The following is a 12,956-nucleotide window of genomic DNA, read 5'->3' as shown; positions in this document are numbered from 1 at the left end:
AAAGAAAATTTATACATAAAAATCATTAACACAACCTTTTTTTGGAACTGCTTGATTCGATGCTTAAATTTATGCATAAAGATTGAAATAGATTGATGGAAATTTAACATAAAAAACCTAGAATTTGTCTATTGCTCAGGAAAAGTCTCATAGCACCAAACTTACAGTACGTATGACTCACATCTATCTAATCTTTAACTTTTGGGCTGTGATTAAATATTAATTTTCCTGTGATATTTAATAATTCTTATCTTAAATATCTTCTTGAAATTAGTGTTTATATTGGCTAATTTATGGGAGCTATTGCTGTCACGTGATGCAGCATATGCCTGCAGTAGTAGTTTTTTTAGGTTCTCTTTCAAGTAGCGTGCGTCATTCCACACGCAGAAGACACTCACAAAAAACGCCCATACTCAGGTCAGGATTTGAACCGGAAATGACTTCCATTTGAAAACTCTTCTCGGTACTGCCGAAAAAATACGTGGATTATAAGTTTAAAAGTAGCAACACTGTCACGAAGAGGTGATAGCTCTTGAGCATGCACTATCTGGCAGTGAGTAGCATCAATTTGACCATGCGTGGTGTCCCAAAAGAGGTCAATGTAGTACAATGTGTATGTGTGTGTGTGTAAATCATGTTTACAAAGATAGAGCAGTGACCCTGGATCAAAATTCAGGTGTTCCGAGGCAAAAATGCACAGGAATGTCACCGAGGCTTACGTAAAGCTAGTGACAATAATAAGTTAAGGTATCACATGCGTGATGGGTACGTTTTTGTCTCTGTGGTGGAAACAGTGACCACCTTGTTGGGCAAGGGGCGTTACGAAATCTTGGAACATCCTCAATATTCCCCTGACATGAGTCCTTTTGATTTTGACTTGTTTTCACTGTCGAAAGAACCCCTCAAGGTTTTCTGTATTCCATCAGTGGGGTTCGACTTAACGCACACCGCATTGAAGACCGTCGTCTATTGATGTTAGCGCAATATAACTTTGTTGTTTGGTTAGGTATGTGCAGTTTTTCGGGGCTTGACCAACATGCCTAACCTAACAACGAAAACACTTATCGTGACGTCAGTAGACGACGGTGTTCAATACGGTGTCCGATAAGTGAGACGCATCAACAGAAATCACCTTGCTGATGACATCCAAAGGCTTCCACACATTGGCAAAAGGTCCAGGACTTAGCTGGTGATTACATTTGAGGGATGTAATGGAATTTTGCATGTTCGTTCAATAAAATTGTTGCACTGTACTCTATCTCGGGTATCTCTGGAGCAAGTGAACGTAAACAAGTCTCTGCGCAAGTAGTGACGCGAGACAGCTTCACCAATGAACATGTGAGAGGAGATAATATAGCGTGGATGGGGAAAGCGACTACAGTTACCAGCCTTCGCAGATGCGTGTATTGCTTCGCTGTGCTCACTCGATTCCCCCTCTTCTCGGCCGTTATGTTATGCGAGGCCCTGCTCCAGAGATAGCCAGGACAGAGTATACGTACGCTGCCACTACTTTATGTACAGTGGGATCCATAAGTATTACCGTGAAAATTGTCCATTACTATTTTCATTACTTTTTCTCTTACATACTATGTGTTTTTAAGCTATGTATTTTTAGGTATGCTGGTGCAGAAGTTGTCAACAGCTTGTTTTGAGTTTTCTTTTAATTCATGAAGCTCTTATTGGGTCATATGAAGTGCACGAACATGGTGATTAACAACTTTCACGGTAATACTTATGGGTCCCACTGTACGTACGCAAAATCAAGGTGCAGAGAACATAATTTGAAACACGGCAATATGACTGTATGCAATTCTTTTTGTAACAAAGTCATATTGAAGAAGCAAGTCCTCCTTTCTTCGCAAGAACTCTTCTCCTTCGTTCCTTGTTACGGTGAATTCTAATTGAGGCGCCTCCCGACCAATCATCGAGCGACTGTTCCATTGTCGATGTTGATTGGAGCGGTCGAAGTGGCCACTTTTCGACGAGCCTTAAACACTAACGAGGTGAACTTTTATGCCGGAAATAGACATAAAGAAGTTCGTTATACCATTAAAAAGGAAAGAAATTCTTACGTTGAGTGTATGTAAATTGATTGTTAGCACCGCACTGAGCTCCTCGTAACTTAGCATGCTTCCTATTGTGATAACCTAAAAATGTCTTATGGACGGAATCAAAAAGACGAAACAGCGCAGGGTTGTTGTGAAATTTAGAATAGACGAAACCTTTTCTGTGCAGAACACTTGAATGGAATCAGGCATTTCAAGGCAGAATTAGGTGGAAGTAACCAATTTGTGGAATATATTCTCTGTAAAGTCGCAGTACATTTTCACTAATAATCTTTGAAATCTTTAAATAAAAACAGGTCCTTTACATTTTTTAAAAAAATTACTATTCTGACTGCAACTGCATTTTGCATTCTGCATACAGCAGGGTCATGATTGCCACCCACATTATATTTGTGGGAGAATGAACTGCAGGTAATAGTACATTGTCGATACAGTATCATGTCAGGAAATATACAATATCAGGACTGTACTCCCTTTGCCTAGGTCTATGCTTACTCTATTTGAAGTTGTACATTAAGGAAAGAATTCGTAACTGTTGCCCAGATGTATTCATACTCACAACATTGCCTTCATCTCGATTCGTTACAGTTACTTGTACAGGGTGGCGCACTAAATGATACCCCATTTGTTTTTAGTGTAAAAACTTTACTAAGCAACATTTTTAAAAAAACAAAACATACATTGCAGTGAACATAGCAATGTGAAAAATGTTTCAATGCAAAACATGCTCAATATGACCACCATTGCACTGCACAACTGTAGTCAAACGAACAGTTAGGTTATTGATCACCCTCCGACACATGTCTTCTGTAATTTCAGTGAAAGCTTGCTAATTAATGTTCTCAAATCCATGAGATTTTCTGGATGTTTTGGAAAAATCCTTTCCTTCAGGAATCCCCACAGGAAATAGTCACAGGGATTAAGGTCTGGACTATTGGGAGGCCAATACTGACCACCATTAAAGCGTTCTGGAAACCTGTTTGAAATGACGCGGAAGTTGAAGATCTCGTGCAAGAAATCCAAGACCACCTTGGCAGTATGCGGTCTTGCACCATCCTGCATAAACCATTGTGTGTTAAATGGCAAGTCCTTCACAAGAAGCTGAGGAATAAATTGATTACGAAGCATGTCCAGGTAACATTTTCATCGAAAAAGAATGATCCAATGAGTCCATGCGTTGAAATAGCGGCCCACACTGTAATCCTGGGAGAATGGCTTTCCTTTTGATGGAGCACTTGCGAATTGTCGGTAGCCCGAAATCGCATATTTTGTCTATTCACCACTCCGTCCAAGTGAAAGTGAGCCTCATCCGAAAACCACGTATTGTTGATAACATCCATATGTCCCTCAGCCCATTCAGCGAATACCAGTCTCCGCTGAATCTTCTCTGGTGTCAGTTTCTGCACAACTGTTATTTTATAGGGGTACAGGTGAAGATCACTTTTGAGAATTCTTTGCTGAGAGCGTCTCGATATACTCAGTTGGGTAGCTGCTTTTCTACAGGACTTACTGGGGCTTCTTTGCATAGCGACCCGTACACTTTCGATGTTTTCCGGCGTACGGACACTATTCACTCGCGGCCGTTTCGGTTACAGTAATGTCCCTTGAACCCGCAATTGTTCATGGAGTTTGTGAATTGTTCTCTTGCTTGGAGCCCAACGTGTGTTGAATTGGGCGCGGAAACGTCTTTGTGCACCAACAATGCTTTTGGTTTCCGCGAACAACAACACTATTCCTGCACGATGTTCTGGGGTGAGCCTTCCTTTGTCAGCTATGCCGCTACACTGGACTGCTAGCGCCACGGTGAAGATTCAGTGAACTACAGCCTCTGGCAGTAAATCTCCATGGATTAAGGTTTCCTAGGAAAAAGATATTTTAAAATTAATACATAAATATTAATTTCATTCAAAAAGTAAATGAGTATCATTTCGTGCGCCACCCTGTATCTTGAAGTAAATTGCCCGACAGGAAAAATAAATGCCAGTGGCAACCCTGATTTTATGTTTCGTGGCTGCGCACAAAAGGGTAAAGTGTACACTACGTCTCTGGAATCTGTGGTGCAAGGCCTCAGATAACGGCAGAGGAGGGGAGAAAGCGAGTTGGCGGAGCCAAGCAGTGTGCTCTGCTGCAAATAGCTGGTTACTGCACTCACTTCTCTCACGAGTTCATTGGTCGAGCCCCCTCGAGTCACATCTTATGCAGTGACTTGTTTTCATTTGCTCGCTTCAGAGATTTCCGCAATAGAGTGTAGTTTTTCATAGGCTATCTACGCCTACGAAAGAATAACTAACTAACTCTATAGCCTTCTTATACTCGAAGGTTTATGGCTGCAGCAACACAAGCCTTTCATGTGCCCCTATCCTGGGCAAGATATATCCAATCTTTTCCATCCTTACCAATTTCCTTTACGTCCATCTCAAAAGTATCCCTCCATCTTCGTCTTGGTCTTCCTACAGGTTTTTTACAATCAGGTTTCCCAACAAGAATAATGTAAACTCCTCTTTCCTCTCCCATTCGTGCCACATGGCCTGCCCACCTAAGTCTTCTTCATTCAATAATTCTAATAATATCTGGACATAAATACAAATTATGTAGTTCTAAATTATGTAAAATTCTCTACTGACCTGTCTCCTCATTCCTGTTAGGTCCAAATATTTTCCTAAGTATTTTATTTTCAAATATTCTTAAATTGTGTTCCTCTCTTAATGTAAGGGACCAAGTTTCACAGCAATTTAATACTACAGCTAATATTACTGTTTTGTATATTTTAACTATTAGTTTCTTAGATATTATACGAGAGGATAGAATTTTATGAAAAGAAAAGTACCACGCATTTCCTGAAATAAGCCGTCTGCTTTTCATTTCCTCTTTAATATAATTTTCATTTGTTAGTATTACTCCTAGGTACTTGAATTTGGAAACTGATTCAAACAAGTTGTTATCAATAATTTGATTTTGATTATTACTTAACACTTGGTTTCGGGCTGTAAGCATATATTTAGTTTTATCTTTGCTAACTTCCAAGCCTATCTCTTTAGCTGCTTTGAAAATATTTTAGCATTATTCTTAATTGTGTTTATATCATCCCCTAATAAGTTTACATCATCTGCATATGCTAACAACTGAGTCACACGGTTTAATTTTAGTCCTTCATTAGTTTATTTTATCTTCCTAACAGCATATTCTAAGGCAAAATTAAAGAGCAATGTATATAATGCATCTCCTGGCTTAACCCATCATGAATTGTAAATTTGTCAGATATATTAATACCCACACGAATTTTACTTTCTGTTTCATTATTGCTTACTTTTATCATATTAACAAGTTTCTTATTTTGGTATTCCAAACTCTACTAATGTATTATACAATTTACCCCCTTTTAACCGAATCATATGCTTTTTTAAAACCAATGAATAGCTGATGGACATTTTGATTATATTCCCACTTTTTCTCAAGTGTCTGTCTGATGTGAAAGATTTGATCTGTAGTTGTTCTGTTACGTTTAAATCCACATTGATAATGACCTATAATTTCGTTAGCATATGAGGTTAGTCTTGTTAAAATAATGTTAAATAATATTTTATATGATGTTAAGAGTAGACAAATTCCACGGTAATTATTGCTTTTCATTTTATCACCTTTTATAAACACAAGAACAATGATGGATTCTTTGCACTGTGTAGGAATTTCTTCTTTATTCCATATTAAACAAATTAATTTATTAATTTGACATATTAACGAAATCCCACCATATTTAATTAAATCAGCTGATATTAAATCAAAGCCTACGAAAGGCCTCAGTTTCTCGTAGAATCTGAGTCATGGAAACATGTATCTGATAATCGGAAACTATGTATGAACGTTAAAACGTGATAGTGTATTTAAATTACTCTCTCTCTCTCTCTCTCTCTCTCTCTCTCTCTCTCTCTCTCTCTCTCTCTCTCTCTCTCTCTCTCTCTTCTCTGTGTGTATTTGTATGAGTGTGTGTGTGCGTGTGTCTGTCTTTCGGGTCTTTAATTGTCCCTGAATACAACACATAAAATATATTCAAAGAAAGTAGTTTTACAACTATGTTTTTGCATCATCTGCTCACCACGATACGAATTACTTCCTCGTTTGCTTTTTCTATCGGTATCTACGTGAACGTTTTTTCTTCTTTTTTTAAGACAAAACCTTGCGACATGATAATGAAAGTTTCTATAGGAGAGAGAAAGAGAGAGGAGCTTAAATCCCAATCTACTTGTTTGAATTGGTTTATACTGGTGTAACAAGCTACGCAAATTCAAATTTTCTTTACCCCCCATGCAGTGCCGAGGTTTCGAGATGAGATTAACGGTGTTATTTGGGATTTGAAACCCTGGCTCAGACTAAGATTAGAAGGATTAAAACATCCGCATCCCGGATGCCATCGACACTGGTGACGTGGGATGTGTCAGACAGTTCGATAGACTTAGAGGAAAAGAGAATTCCCAATTTTAGACCTCCGAAGACCTAACGTTCTGTAATTCTCTGTTTTTCTCTTCGTACTCCCTCCCTTGTTAGAAGGGAACCTTAACATCTCGGTCGTAAATCAGGATTCCTATTTAAAACTTGAAACCACAGACTACAGAATGATTAAACCGACCAAGCGTCCTTGGATGTCTCTTTCCTGCTCTAAACTGTTCCCCGTAGAATCCAATTGAATAATCTAAGAATCTTATTTGCACGTAGACCCCTAGGCAATTTGGGAAATGTTTTAGAATACTTCTGCCTCATCTTCTGTTTTTCTTCGATTGATTGATTGATTTGTTTACTTTGTTTTACTGCCACTTTTGATGAGGCATGATTGATTGATTGATTGTGTTTATTTTACTTTGCTTTTCTGCCACTTTTGATGAGGCGTGATTGATTGTTTGTTTGATTTGGTTTATTTTATTTTGCCTTACTGCCACTTTTGATGTGGCGTGATTGATTGATTGATTTGGTTTATTTTACCTTGTTTTACTAATACTTTTGATGAGGCGTGATTGATTGTTTGATTGATTTGGTTTATTTTACTTTGCTTCACTGCCACGTTTGATGTGGCGTGATTGATTGATTGATTTGGTTTATTTTACTTTGTTTTACTGCCACTTTTGATGAGGCATGATTGATTGATTGATTTGGTTTATTTTACTTTGCTTTCCTGCCACTTTTGATGAGACATGATTGATTGATTGATTTGGTTTATTTTACTTTGTTTTACTGCCACTTTTGATGTGGCGTGATTGATTGATTGATTTGGTTTATTTTACTTTGTTTTACTGCCACTTTTGATGAGGCGTGATTGATTGATTGTTTGATGATTTGGTTTATTTTACTTTGCTTTACTGCCACTTTTGATGAGGCATGATTGATTGATTGATTTGGTTTATTTTACTTTGCTTTACTGCCACTTTTGATGAGACATGATTGATTGATTGATTTGGTTTATTTTAATTTGCTTTACTGCCACTATTGATGAGGCGAAAATGAGGGCGAATGGTGATAAGATGAAATAGATGAAACAAAAATCACAAACACATACGAACAGCATACAACACAAGTCTCATAGAAGATTATACTCACCATGGGTCCAGACCCCACAGACTCGTTAGCCTGCAAAATGCAGTCCAGCGTATACTACGTTGATTGATTTGGTTTATCTTACTTCTCATTCCTTCCACTTTTGAGTAATTGCGAAAATGAGGATGAGTGATGATACGATGAAATTATTGAAGAGACAAACACCCATGCCCAGGGCGGGATTCGAACGTGGGACCCCTGGCTGGTGTCGTAGTAAGCACTCGTCACGGAGGTAGACTTTCTGTTTTTCATGTAGTTGTATTTTTGTTCTTGGACGTCGGTCTTCTGCCACTTTTTGTTAATCGCGGCGGTGAGGGTGAGTGGTGATGATGAAAATGATGAAGGTATATCCCCGTCCAGGTTGGGATTCAAACCTTGTAAATTTGGTAGTAAGATCCAAAGTCGGTCATTTAACGCGCTCGACCACCAAGCTGGCTTCTGTTTTTCTTATTCGCGTTTCTGCCACTTTTCGCTTATCGCTTCGGTAAGGATGAATGATGAAGGAAATTGATGAACCAACATTTACAGAGAAACATTCACGCTCCCAGAACCTTCGATTATGGGATCATGAATCGACCACTCAACAAGCCGTGCCAATGAAGTGGCTCATCATCTTCTCACACAGCGCAGAAAGAAATGAGAGTTCCAGCAATACCCCATTACTAATGCCGCGAGAAATCTATTCACCAAATAACAGTTGTTTTGATTCATCAATCTAATGATGATTTTGCCTGTGACGCTGTATGACTATGTTAATTAAAATCGTTTTAGTTTCACTGCATCTTTTTTGTATTCTTTACAGTTTTCGTCTTTTAGCGCTTTTTTCTTCCACTTTGATTAATCGCGACGATGAACATGAAAAGTTAATGATAATAAATAATCAGTTAATTAATTATTATTAGTTAAAAATTAGTTGAAATCCATAAATGGACACTCGCAAAGAATGACCATGTCGGGACTCGAACCCGGTATATTCGGTGGCGAGATCGAAATTCGTCATCCAAGGTCTTCTAGCATCGAGCCGGCTGTTACTGCATCCGTAACTTAGCAACTAGTTGTTGACCTGGAAAAAGAGAATGCATAAATTTTCAGGTCTATTTGAAGAAAATACTTTTAATTATTTCTGTTTTATGTTTTTAGAGAAGCAACTAGCTTCTGACGGGCTATGGAAGTAGTGAATGAGAAAATCTGGTTTCAGGCGACTATGCGAAAACTGTGACACATGTCAAAATGTTCACTACAGAAGTTGTTTGCTGCGAAGAGACCTGTCGAATGAAGTGTCACTCAAATCCTCTCTCATTTAACATTTTTGATGTACCTACCGTTTCCCCTGAACCATAAAAAAAAATCGACTCGTCCCATGAAATTTCATTCATTATCTGAAACATTTGTGTATATTGATTTTCATTTTCGCCATACATGATGCTTCAAAAAATGAGAGCCTGTAGAGATGCATGTACAAATCTCTAAAATCAACTCATTTAACATTCTTATGTAGCTACAGTTTCCCTTAAACCGTAAAAACACTAAAGTGTTCCTCTAACTGCAGTTGAAATTTGGTCACTGTTAACCGCTTCGTTACGCATACTAGCAAGACCATGTTATCAAATTTAAATCATAGGTTTAATGTGTGAGGTTTTTTTATTATTATGATTCCTTATTCCTTAGTCTTGTCAGTCACAATCTAGAATTGCATTCACCTCATCCATTGCTTTACTCTATCCCGGAAATTTCTGGAGCAAGTCCGCGCATAACGGTAGAATAGGGGAGCAAGCAAGTGGACGAAACGAAGTAGCAGGTGGAAAGGCTGGTTTACTCTGTCCCGGGAATATCTGGAGCAAGCGAAAGGAAACAAGTCTCTGCGCAAGTAGTGACTCGAGAGGGCTTGACCAATGAACGCGTGAGAGGGAACGGGATTGCATGGAGTTGGAAAGTGACTGCAGCTACTAGCCGTTTGCAGGAGAGTATTCTGCTTCGCTCCGCCCACTCACTCCCCTGCTCTGCCGTTATGCGCCACGACCCTGGGATTTCTGGGATAGAGTATAGCTGCCGTCGCTTTCCCCTTCCATGCAATCCCGTTCCCTCTCACGCGTTCATTGGAACAGACCTCTCGAGTCACTACTTGCGTAGAGATTTGCTTTCTTTGGCTTGCTCCAGAGCGTCCAGGGACAGAGAATAGAACAACATTATCTTGTCAACACTTGCATATATGGATGCATGTTAACAACAAAATAAAAAGGTCACGGAAAACAGTTTAGAAGGTAAAATGGTGCGCTATTCATGAACGCAATTTTCCGCTAAAAGTACGAACATTTGCAGATGACGCAATTACTCCAGTGGCTGACACAGTTGAGATTTCTGCAAATGCTGCTGTGGTTTTTCCACCCTCGGAATCAGTAACCACAACATTTATCAACCGGATAATGACCAGTTTCTTTCTTTCTCCCCTGAGTACATCATTCAACCACTTATCTCCCAGCGGGAACAATTATGTGCTAGAGTTTGTTCCATTCTGTTTCCTTTGCGTCCATGAATAAATCACACTGATAACACACAAACTAAAGAACGAATTAACTCGGAGGGAAAAAAAGTACTTATTGTAAACACGGTAGAAAATTCTTCGTTGCGTTTTCATATTCACGATTTACTGCGGTGAAATTAATTTTCTTGAAAATATTAAAAACAGAATACTTGCGATGATTAAAGTCCTGCAATGTTTTAAGAAAATTAGTTTTAATGATAAGGTCACTGCATTGTCTTGAATTCGTTATTTGGCATGTATAGGGTCGTAATCTGTCTTCGTGATATCTGCCGTCAGTTTTTAAAACAATAATAACTAAAACGTGGAACACATCTGGAAAACACATAATGTTTCTGTGAATGTTCATGTATTTTAATTAAAATATGAAAATAATGTTTCTCGCATGTTCTGTTTACAACCAGGCGTGTTACGTCTACCAAGATAATTTACCTATCATGCGATTCTCGCATGTGGACAGTCTAGCCAGCTTATCTGCTCTAGCGGTGTATTTTCTTTACGGACAACGACGCGACAAATGCTATCACGATCATGGTCTACAATATAGTATACTCTGTGACACACAACTCCGTTCCCTTCGAGCCACGCGGGTTTGTCACATAGCTCACATATGTCAAGTAGCCAATCGACTTGAATTATCAATTGCGATGTCATAATGTTGTTCTACTTCAGTTGTTGCGTAAGGCAAACGTTTAATATCACTTATTATAAGACATTATATCCGTAGGCGAGTACTGTAGGAATTTCTGAAATCCTCGTTCAGCCCCACTTTATATTCACTCTTAATAATAATCGTTTATTTTAAGTGTTGAGCACAGTATGAAACCTTATACAGCACTAAGTCAAATACAAATACAAATGCACAAAGTTACACGAATAAAATACATAAGCTGCAGAATAACATAACATAACAAGTTAGCATATCCACACCTCAAGTTACAGTTTTCAATGAGATCCATTATATCTCTGATACTAATAATTGTTTATTGTTATATAATATTGTGCAATTAACTGTGTATTGTTCTAATAATAATAATGATCATATTTATTGAAGTGATGATAACGATTAAACAACCACTATGTTATACAAAATTAAAAAATTGAATACATAATTATAAAATAAAACAGTGGATCCTACAATTTTATACATCAACATAAATTCAAATTGTAGGTTTCAACAAGATCAGCTACTAAACCTCTTGCCTTGTTTAGGCATGTGAGAATTGAGATATACCTATGGGAATATCTGGGAATTTTATAAGCTATATTATTCAAAAAGTATTCACTGTCAACTTGGAAATTTAATATCTTCTCTACAAAATTTAACCTTTTCATTTTTCTTCTTTCTTCTAAGGAAAACATATTCAACTGTGATAACCATTCAGAGTAATGTTGGTCATAGTAATTTTTTTTAAACTTTGTGCATAATAACCTGATAAAAAGTTTTTGAACTGATTCAACTTTTTGAAGGTGACTGGTTGCAGTCAAAAACCATAATTCATTTGCATATTCAAGAATAGGACGAACTATCGTTTTATACAGGAATATTAAGGTATCTTCCTTTTTAAAAATTTTCCATGAGAAAAATATATAACCAAGCATTCTCTTTGCTCTTTTGCAAATTTCTGAAATGTGCTCATCAAATATGAGAGAGGAGTCTATTACTATTCCTAAGTCTTTATGACTTTCGCACACTTGGATTTTATTTTCATAAATAAAATAGTTTGAGACTATATAATGAACTTTCTTAGTACATCTTAAAACTTTACACTTTCTCAAGTTAATTTCCATTTCATTAATCTTGCACCAATATGTCATTCTATCGAGATCAGCCTCAAGTTGAGCGACATCATTATTTGTTAAAATACTCTTAAAAATTGTTATATCATCTGCATATAGTAAACATGTGCTAGATTTAAAACATAATGTAACATCATTGATAAAAACAGCGAACAGAATTGGGCCAAGTGGCGACCCTTGAGGTACTCCACAAAGTATTTCTTTTTTAGAAGAAGTTGTTTCACCAATCTTAACAGAGAAACTTCTATTTACTAAAAAGTTGGAAAACCATTTCAGAAATCGTGGTGATAATCCCATTTGGTCGAGTTTGTAAATTAATAGCTGATGGCTGACACTATCAAAGGCTTTAGCCAAGTCAATAAATAAAATATCGGTCTGGGATTGCTTGCTAATGTTAGATTTAAGAGAGTCTATTAAAACCAATAAATTTGTGATAGTAGACCTTTTTCTAAAAAATCCATGCTGATTTCCATCAATATATTGTTTAAAAGAAAAAGACAAATAGTCAGCAATTATGTGTTCAAAAACCTTTGCCATGGAATTTAATATAGTAATTGGTCTATAATTATTAAGATCATTGGCTTTTCCATCTTTGTTTTTAGTTACAGGTACAATAAACACATTTTTCCAGATATCTGGAAATATTCCAGAAGTAAGTGACATGTTGTAAATTTTAGTTAACAATGGTACAAAAACATCTTTGTTTGCTTTCAAAATAAAATTAGGTATGCCATCAGGACCTATAGAAGATCTGCCTTTTAGTTTGTTAATTGTATCACTTACATCCTTTTCCAAGATAACAGGTACATCAATTAGGTTGGTGTATGAATGAAGATTAATATTTTTAAAATTTACATGACTTCTTTTTGAGAAAGATTTGTGAAAAAGCTCACTAAAAGCATTAGCAATATCATATTCATTGAATAGTACATGATTATCATAAATAATTTCAGTGATAGTATTTTCTC

The 12,956-nt window shown here is 37.1% G+C and overlaps 1 protein-coding gene across 1 annotated transcript in view; it reads left to right on the top strand.

The window, feature by feature from the left end:
• The window catches only part of LOC145981412 (cell adhesion molecule Dscam2-like), an 842,890-nt gene that overhangs the window by 392,286 nt on the left and 437,648 nt on the right, over positions 1-12,956 (top strand). The window lies entirely within an intron of this gene.

This window comes from Lepisma saccharinum, chromosome 2 (genome assembly GCF_977018435.1).
Source record: "Lepisma saccharinum chromosome 2, izLepSacc3.1, whole genome shotgun sequence".
Taxonomy (NCBI): Eukaryota; Metazoa; Arthropoda; class Insecta; order Zygentoma; family Lepismatidae; genus Lepisma; species Lepisma saccharinum.
Note: the sequence above shows the minus strand (reverse complement) of the source record. Positions and strands in the feature narration are given on the sequence as shown.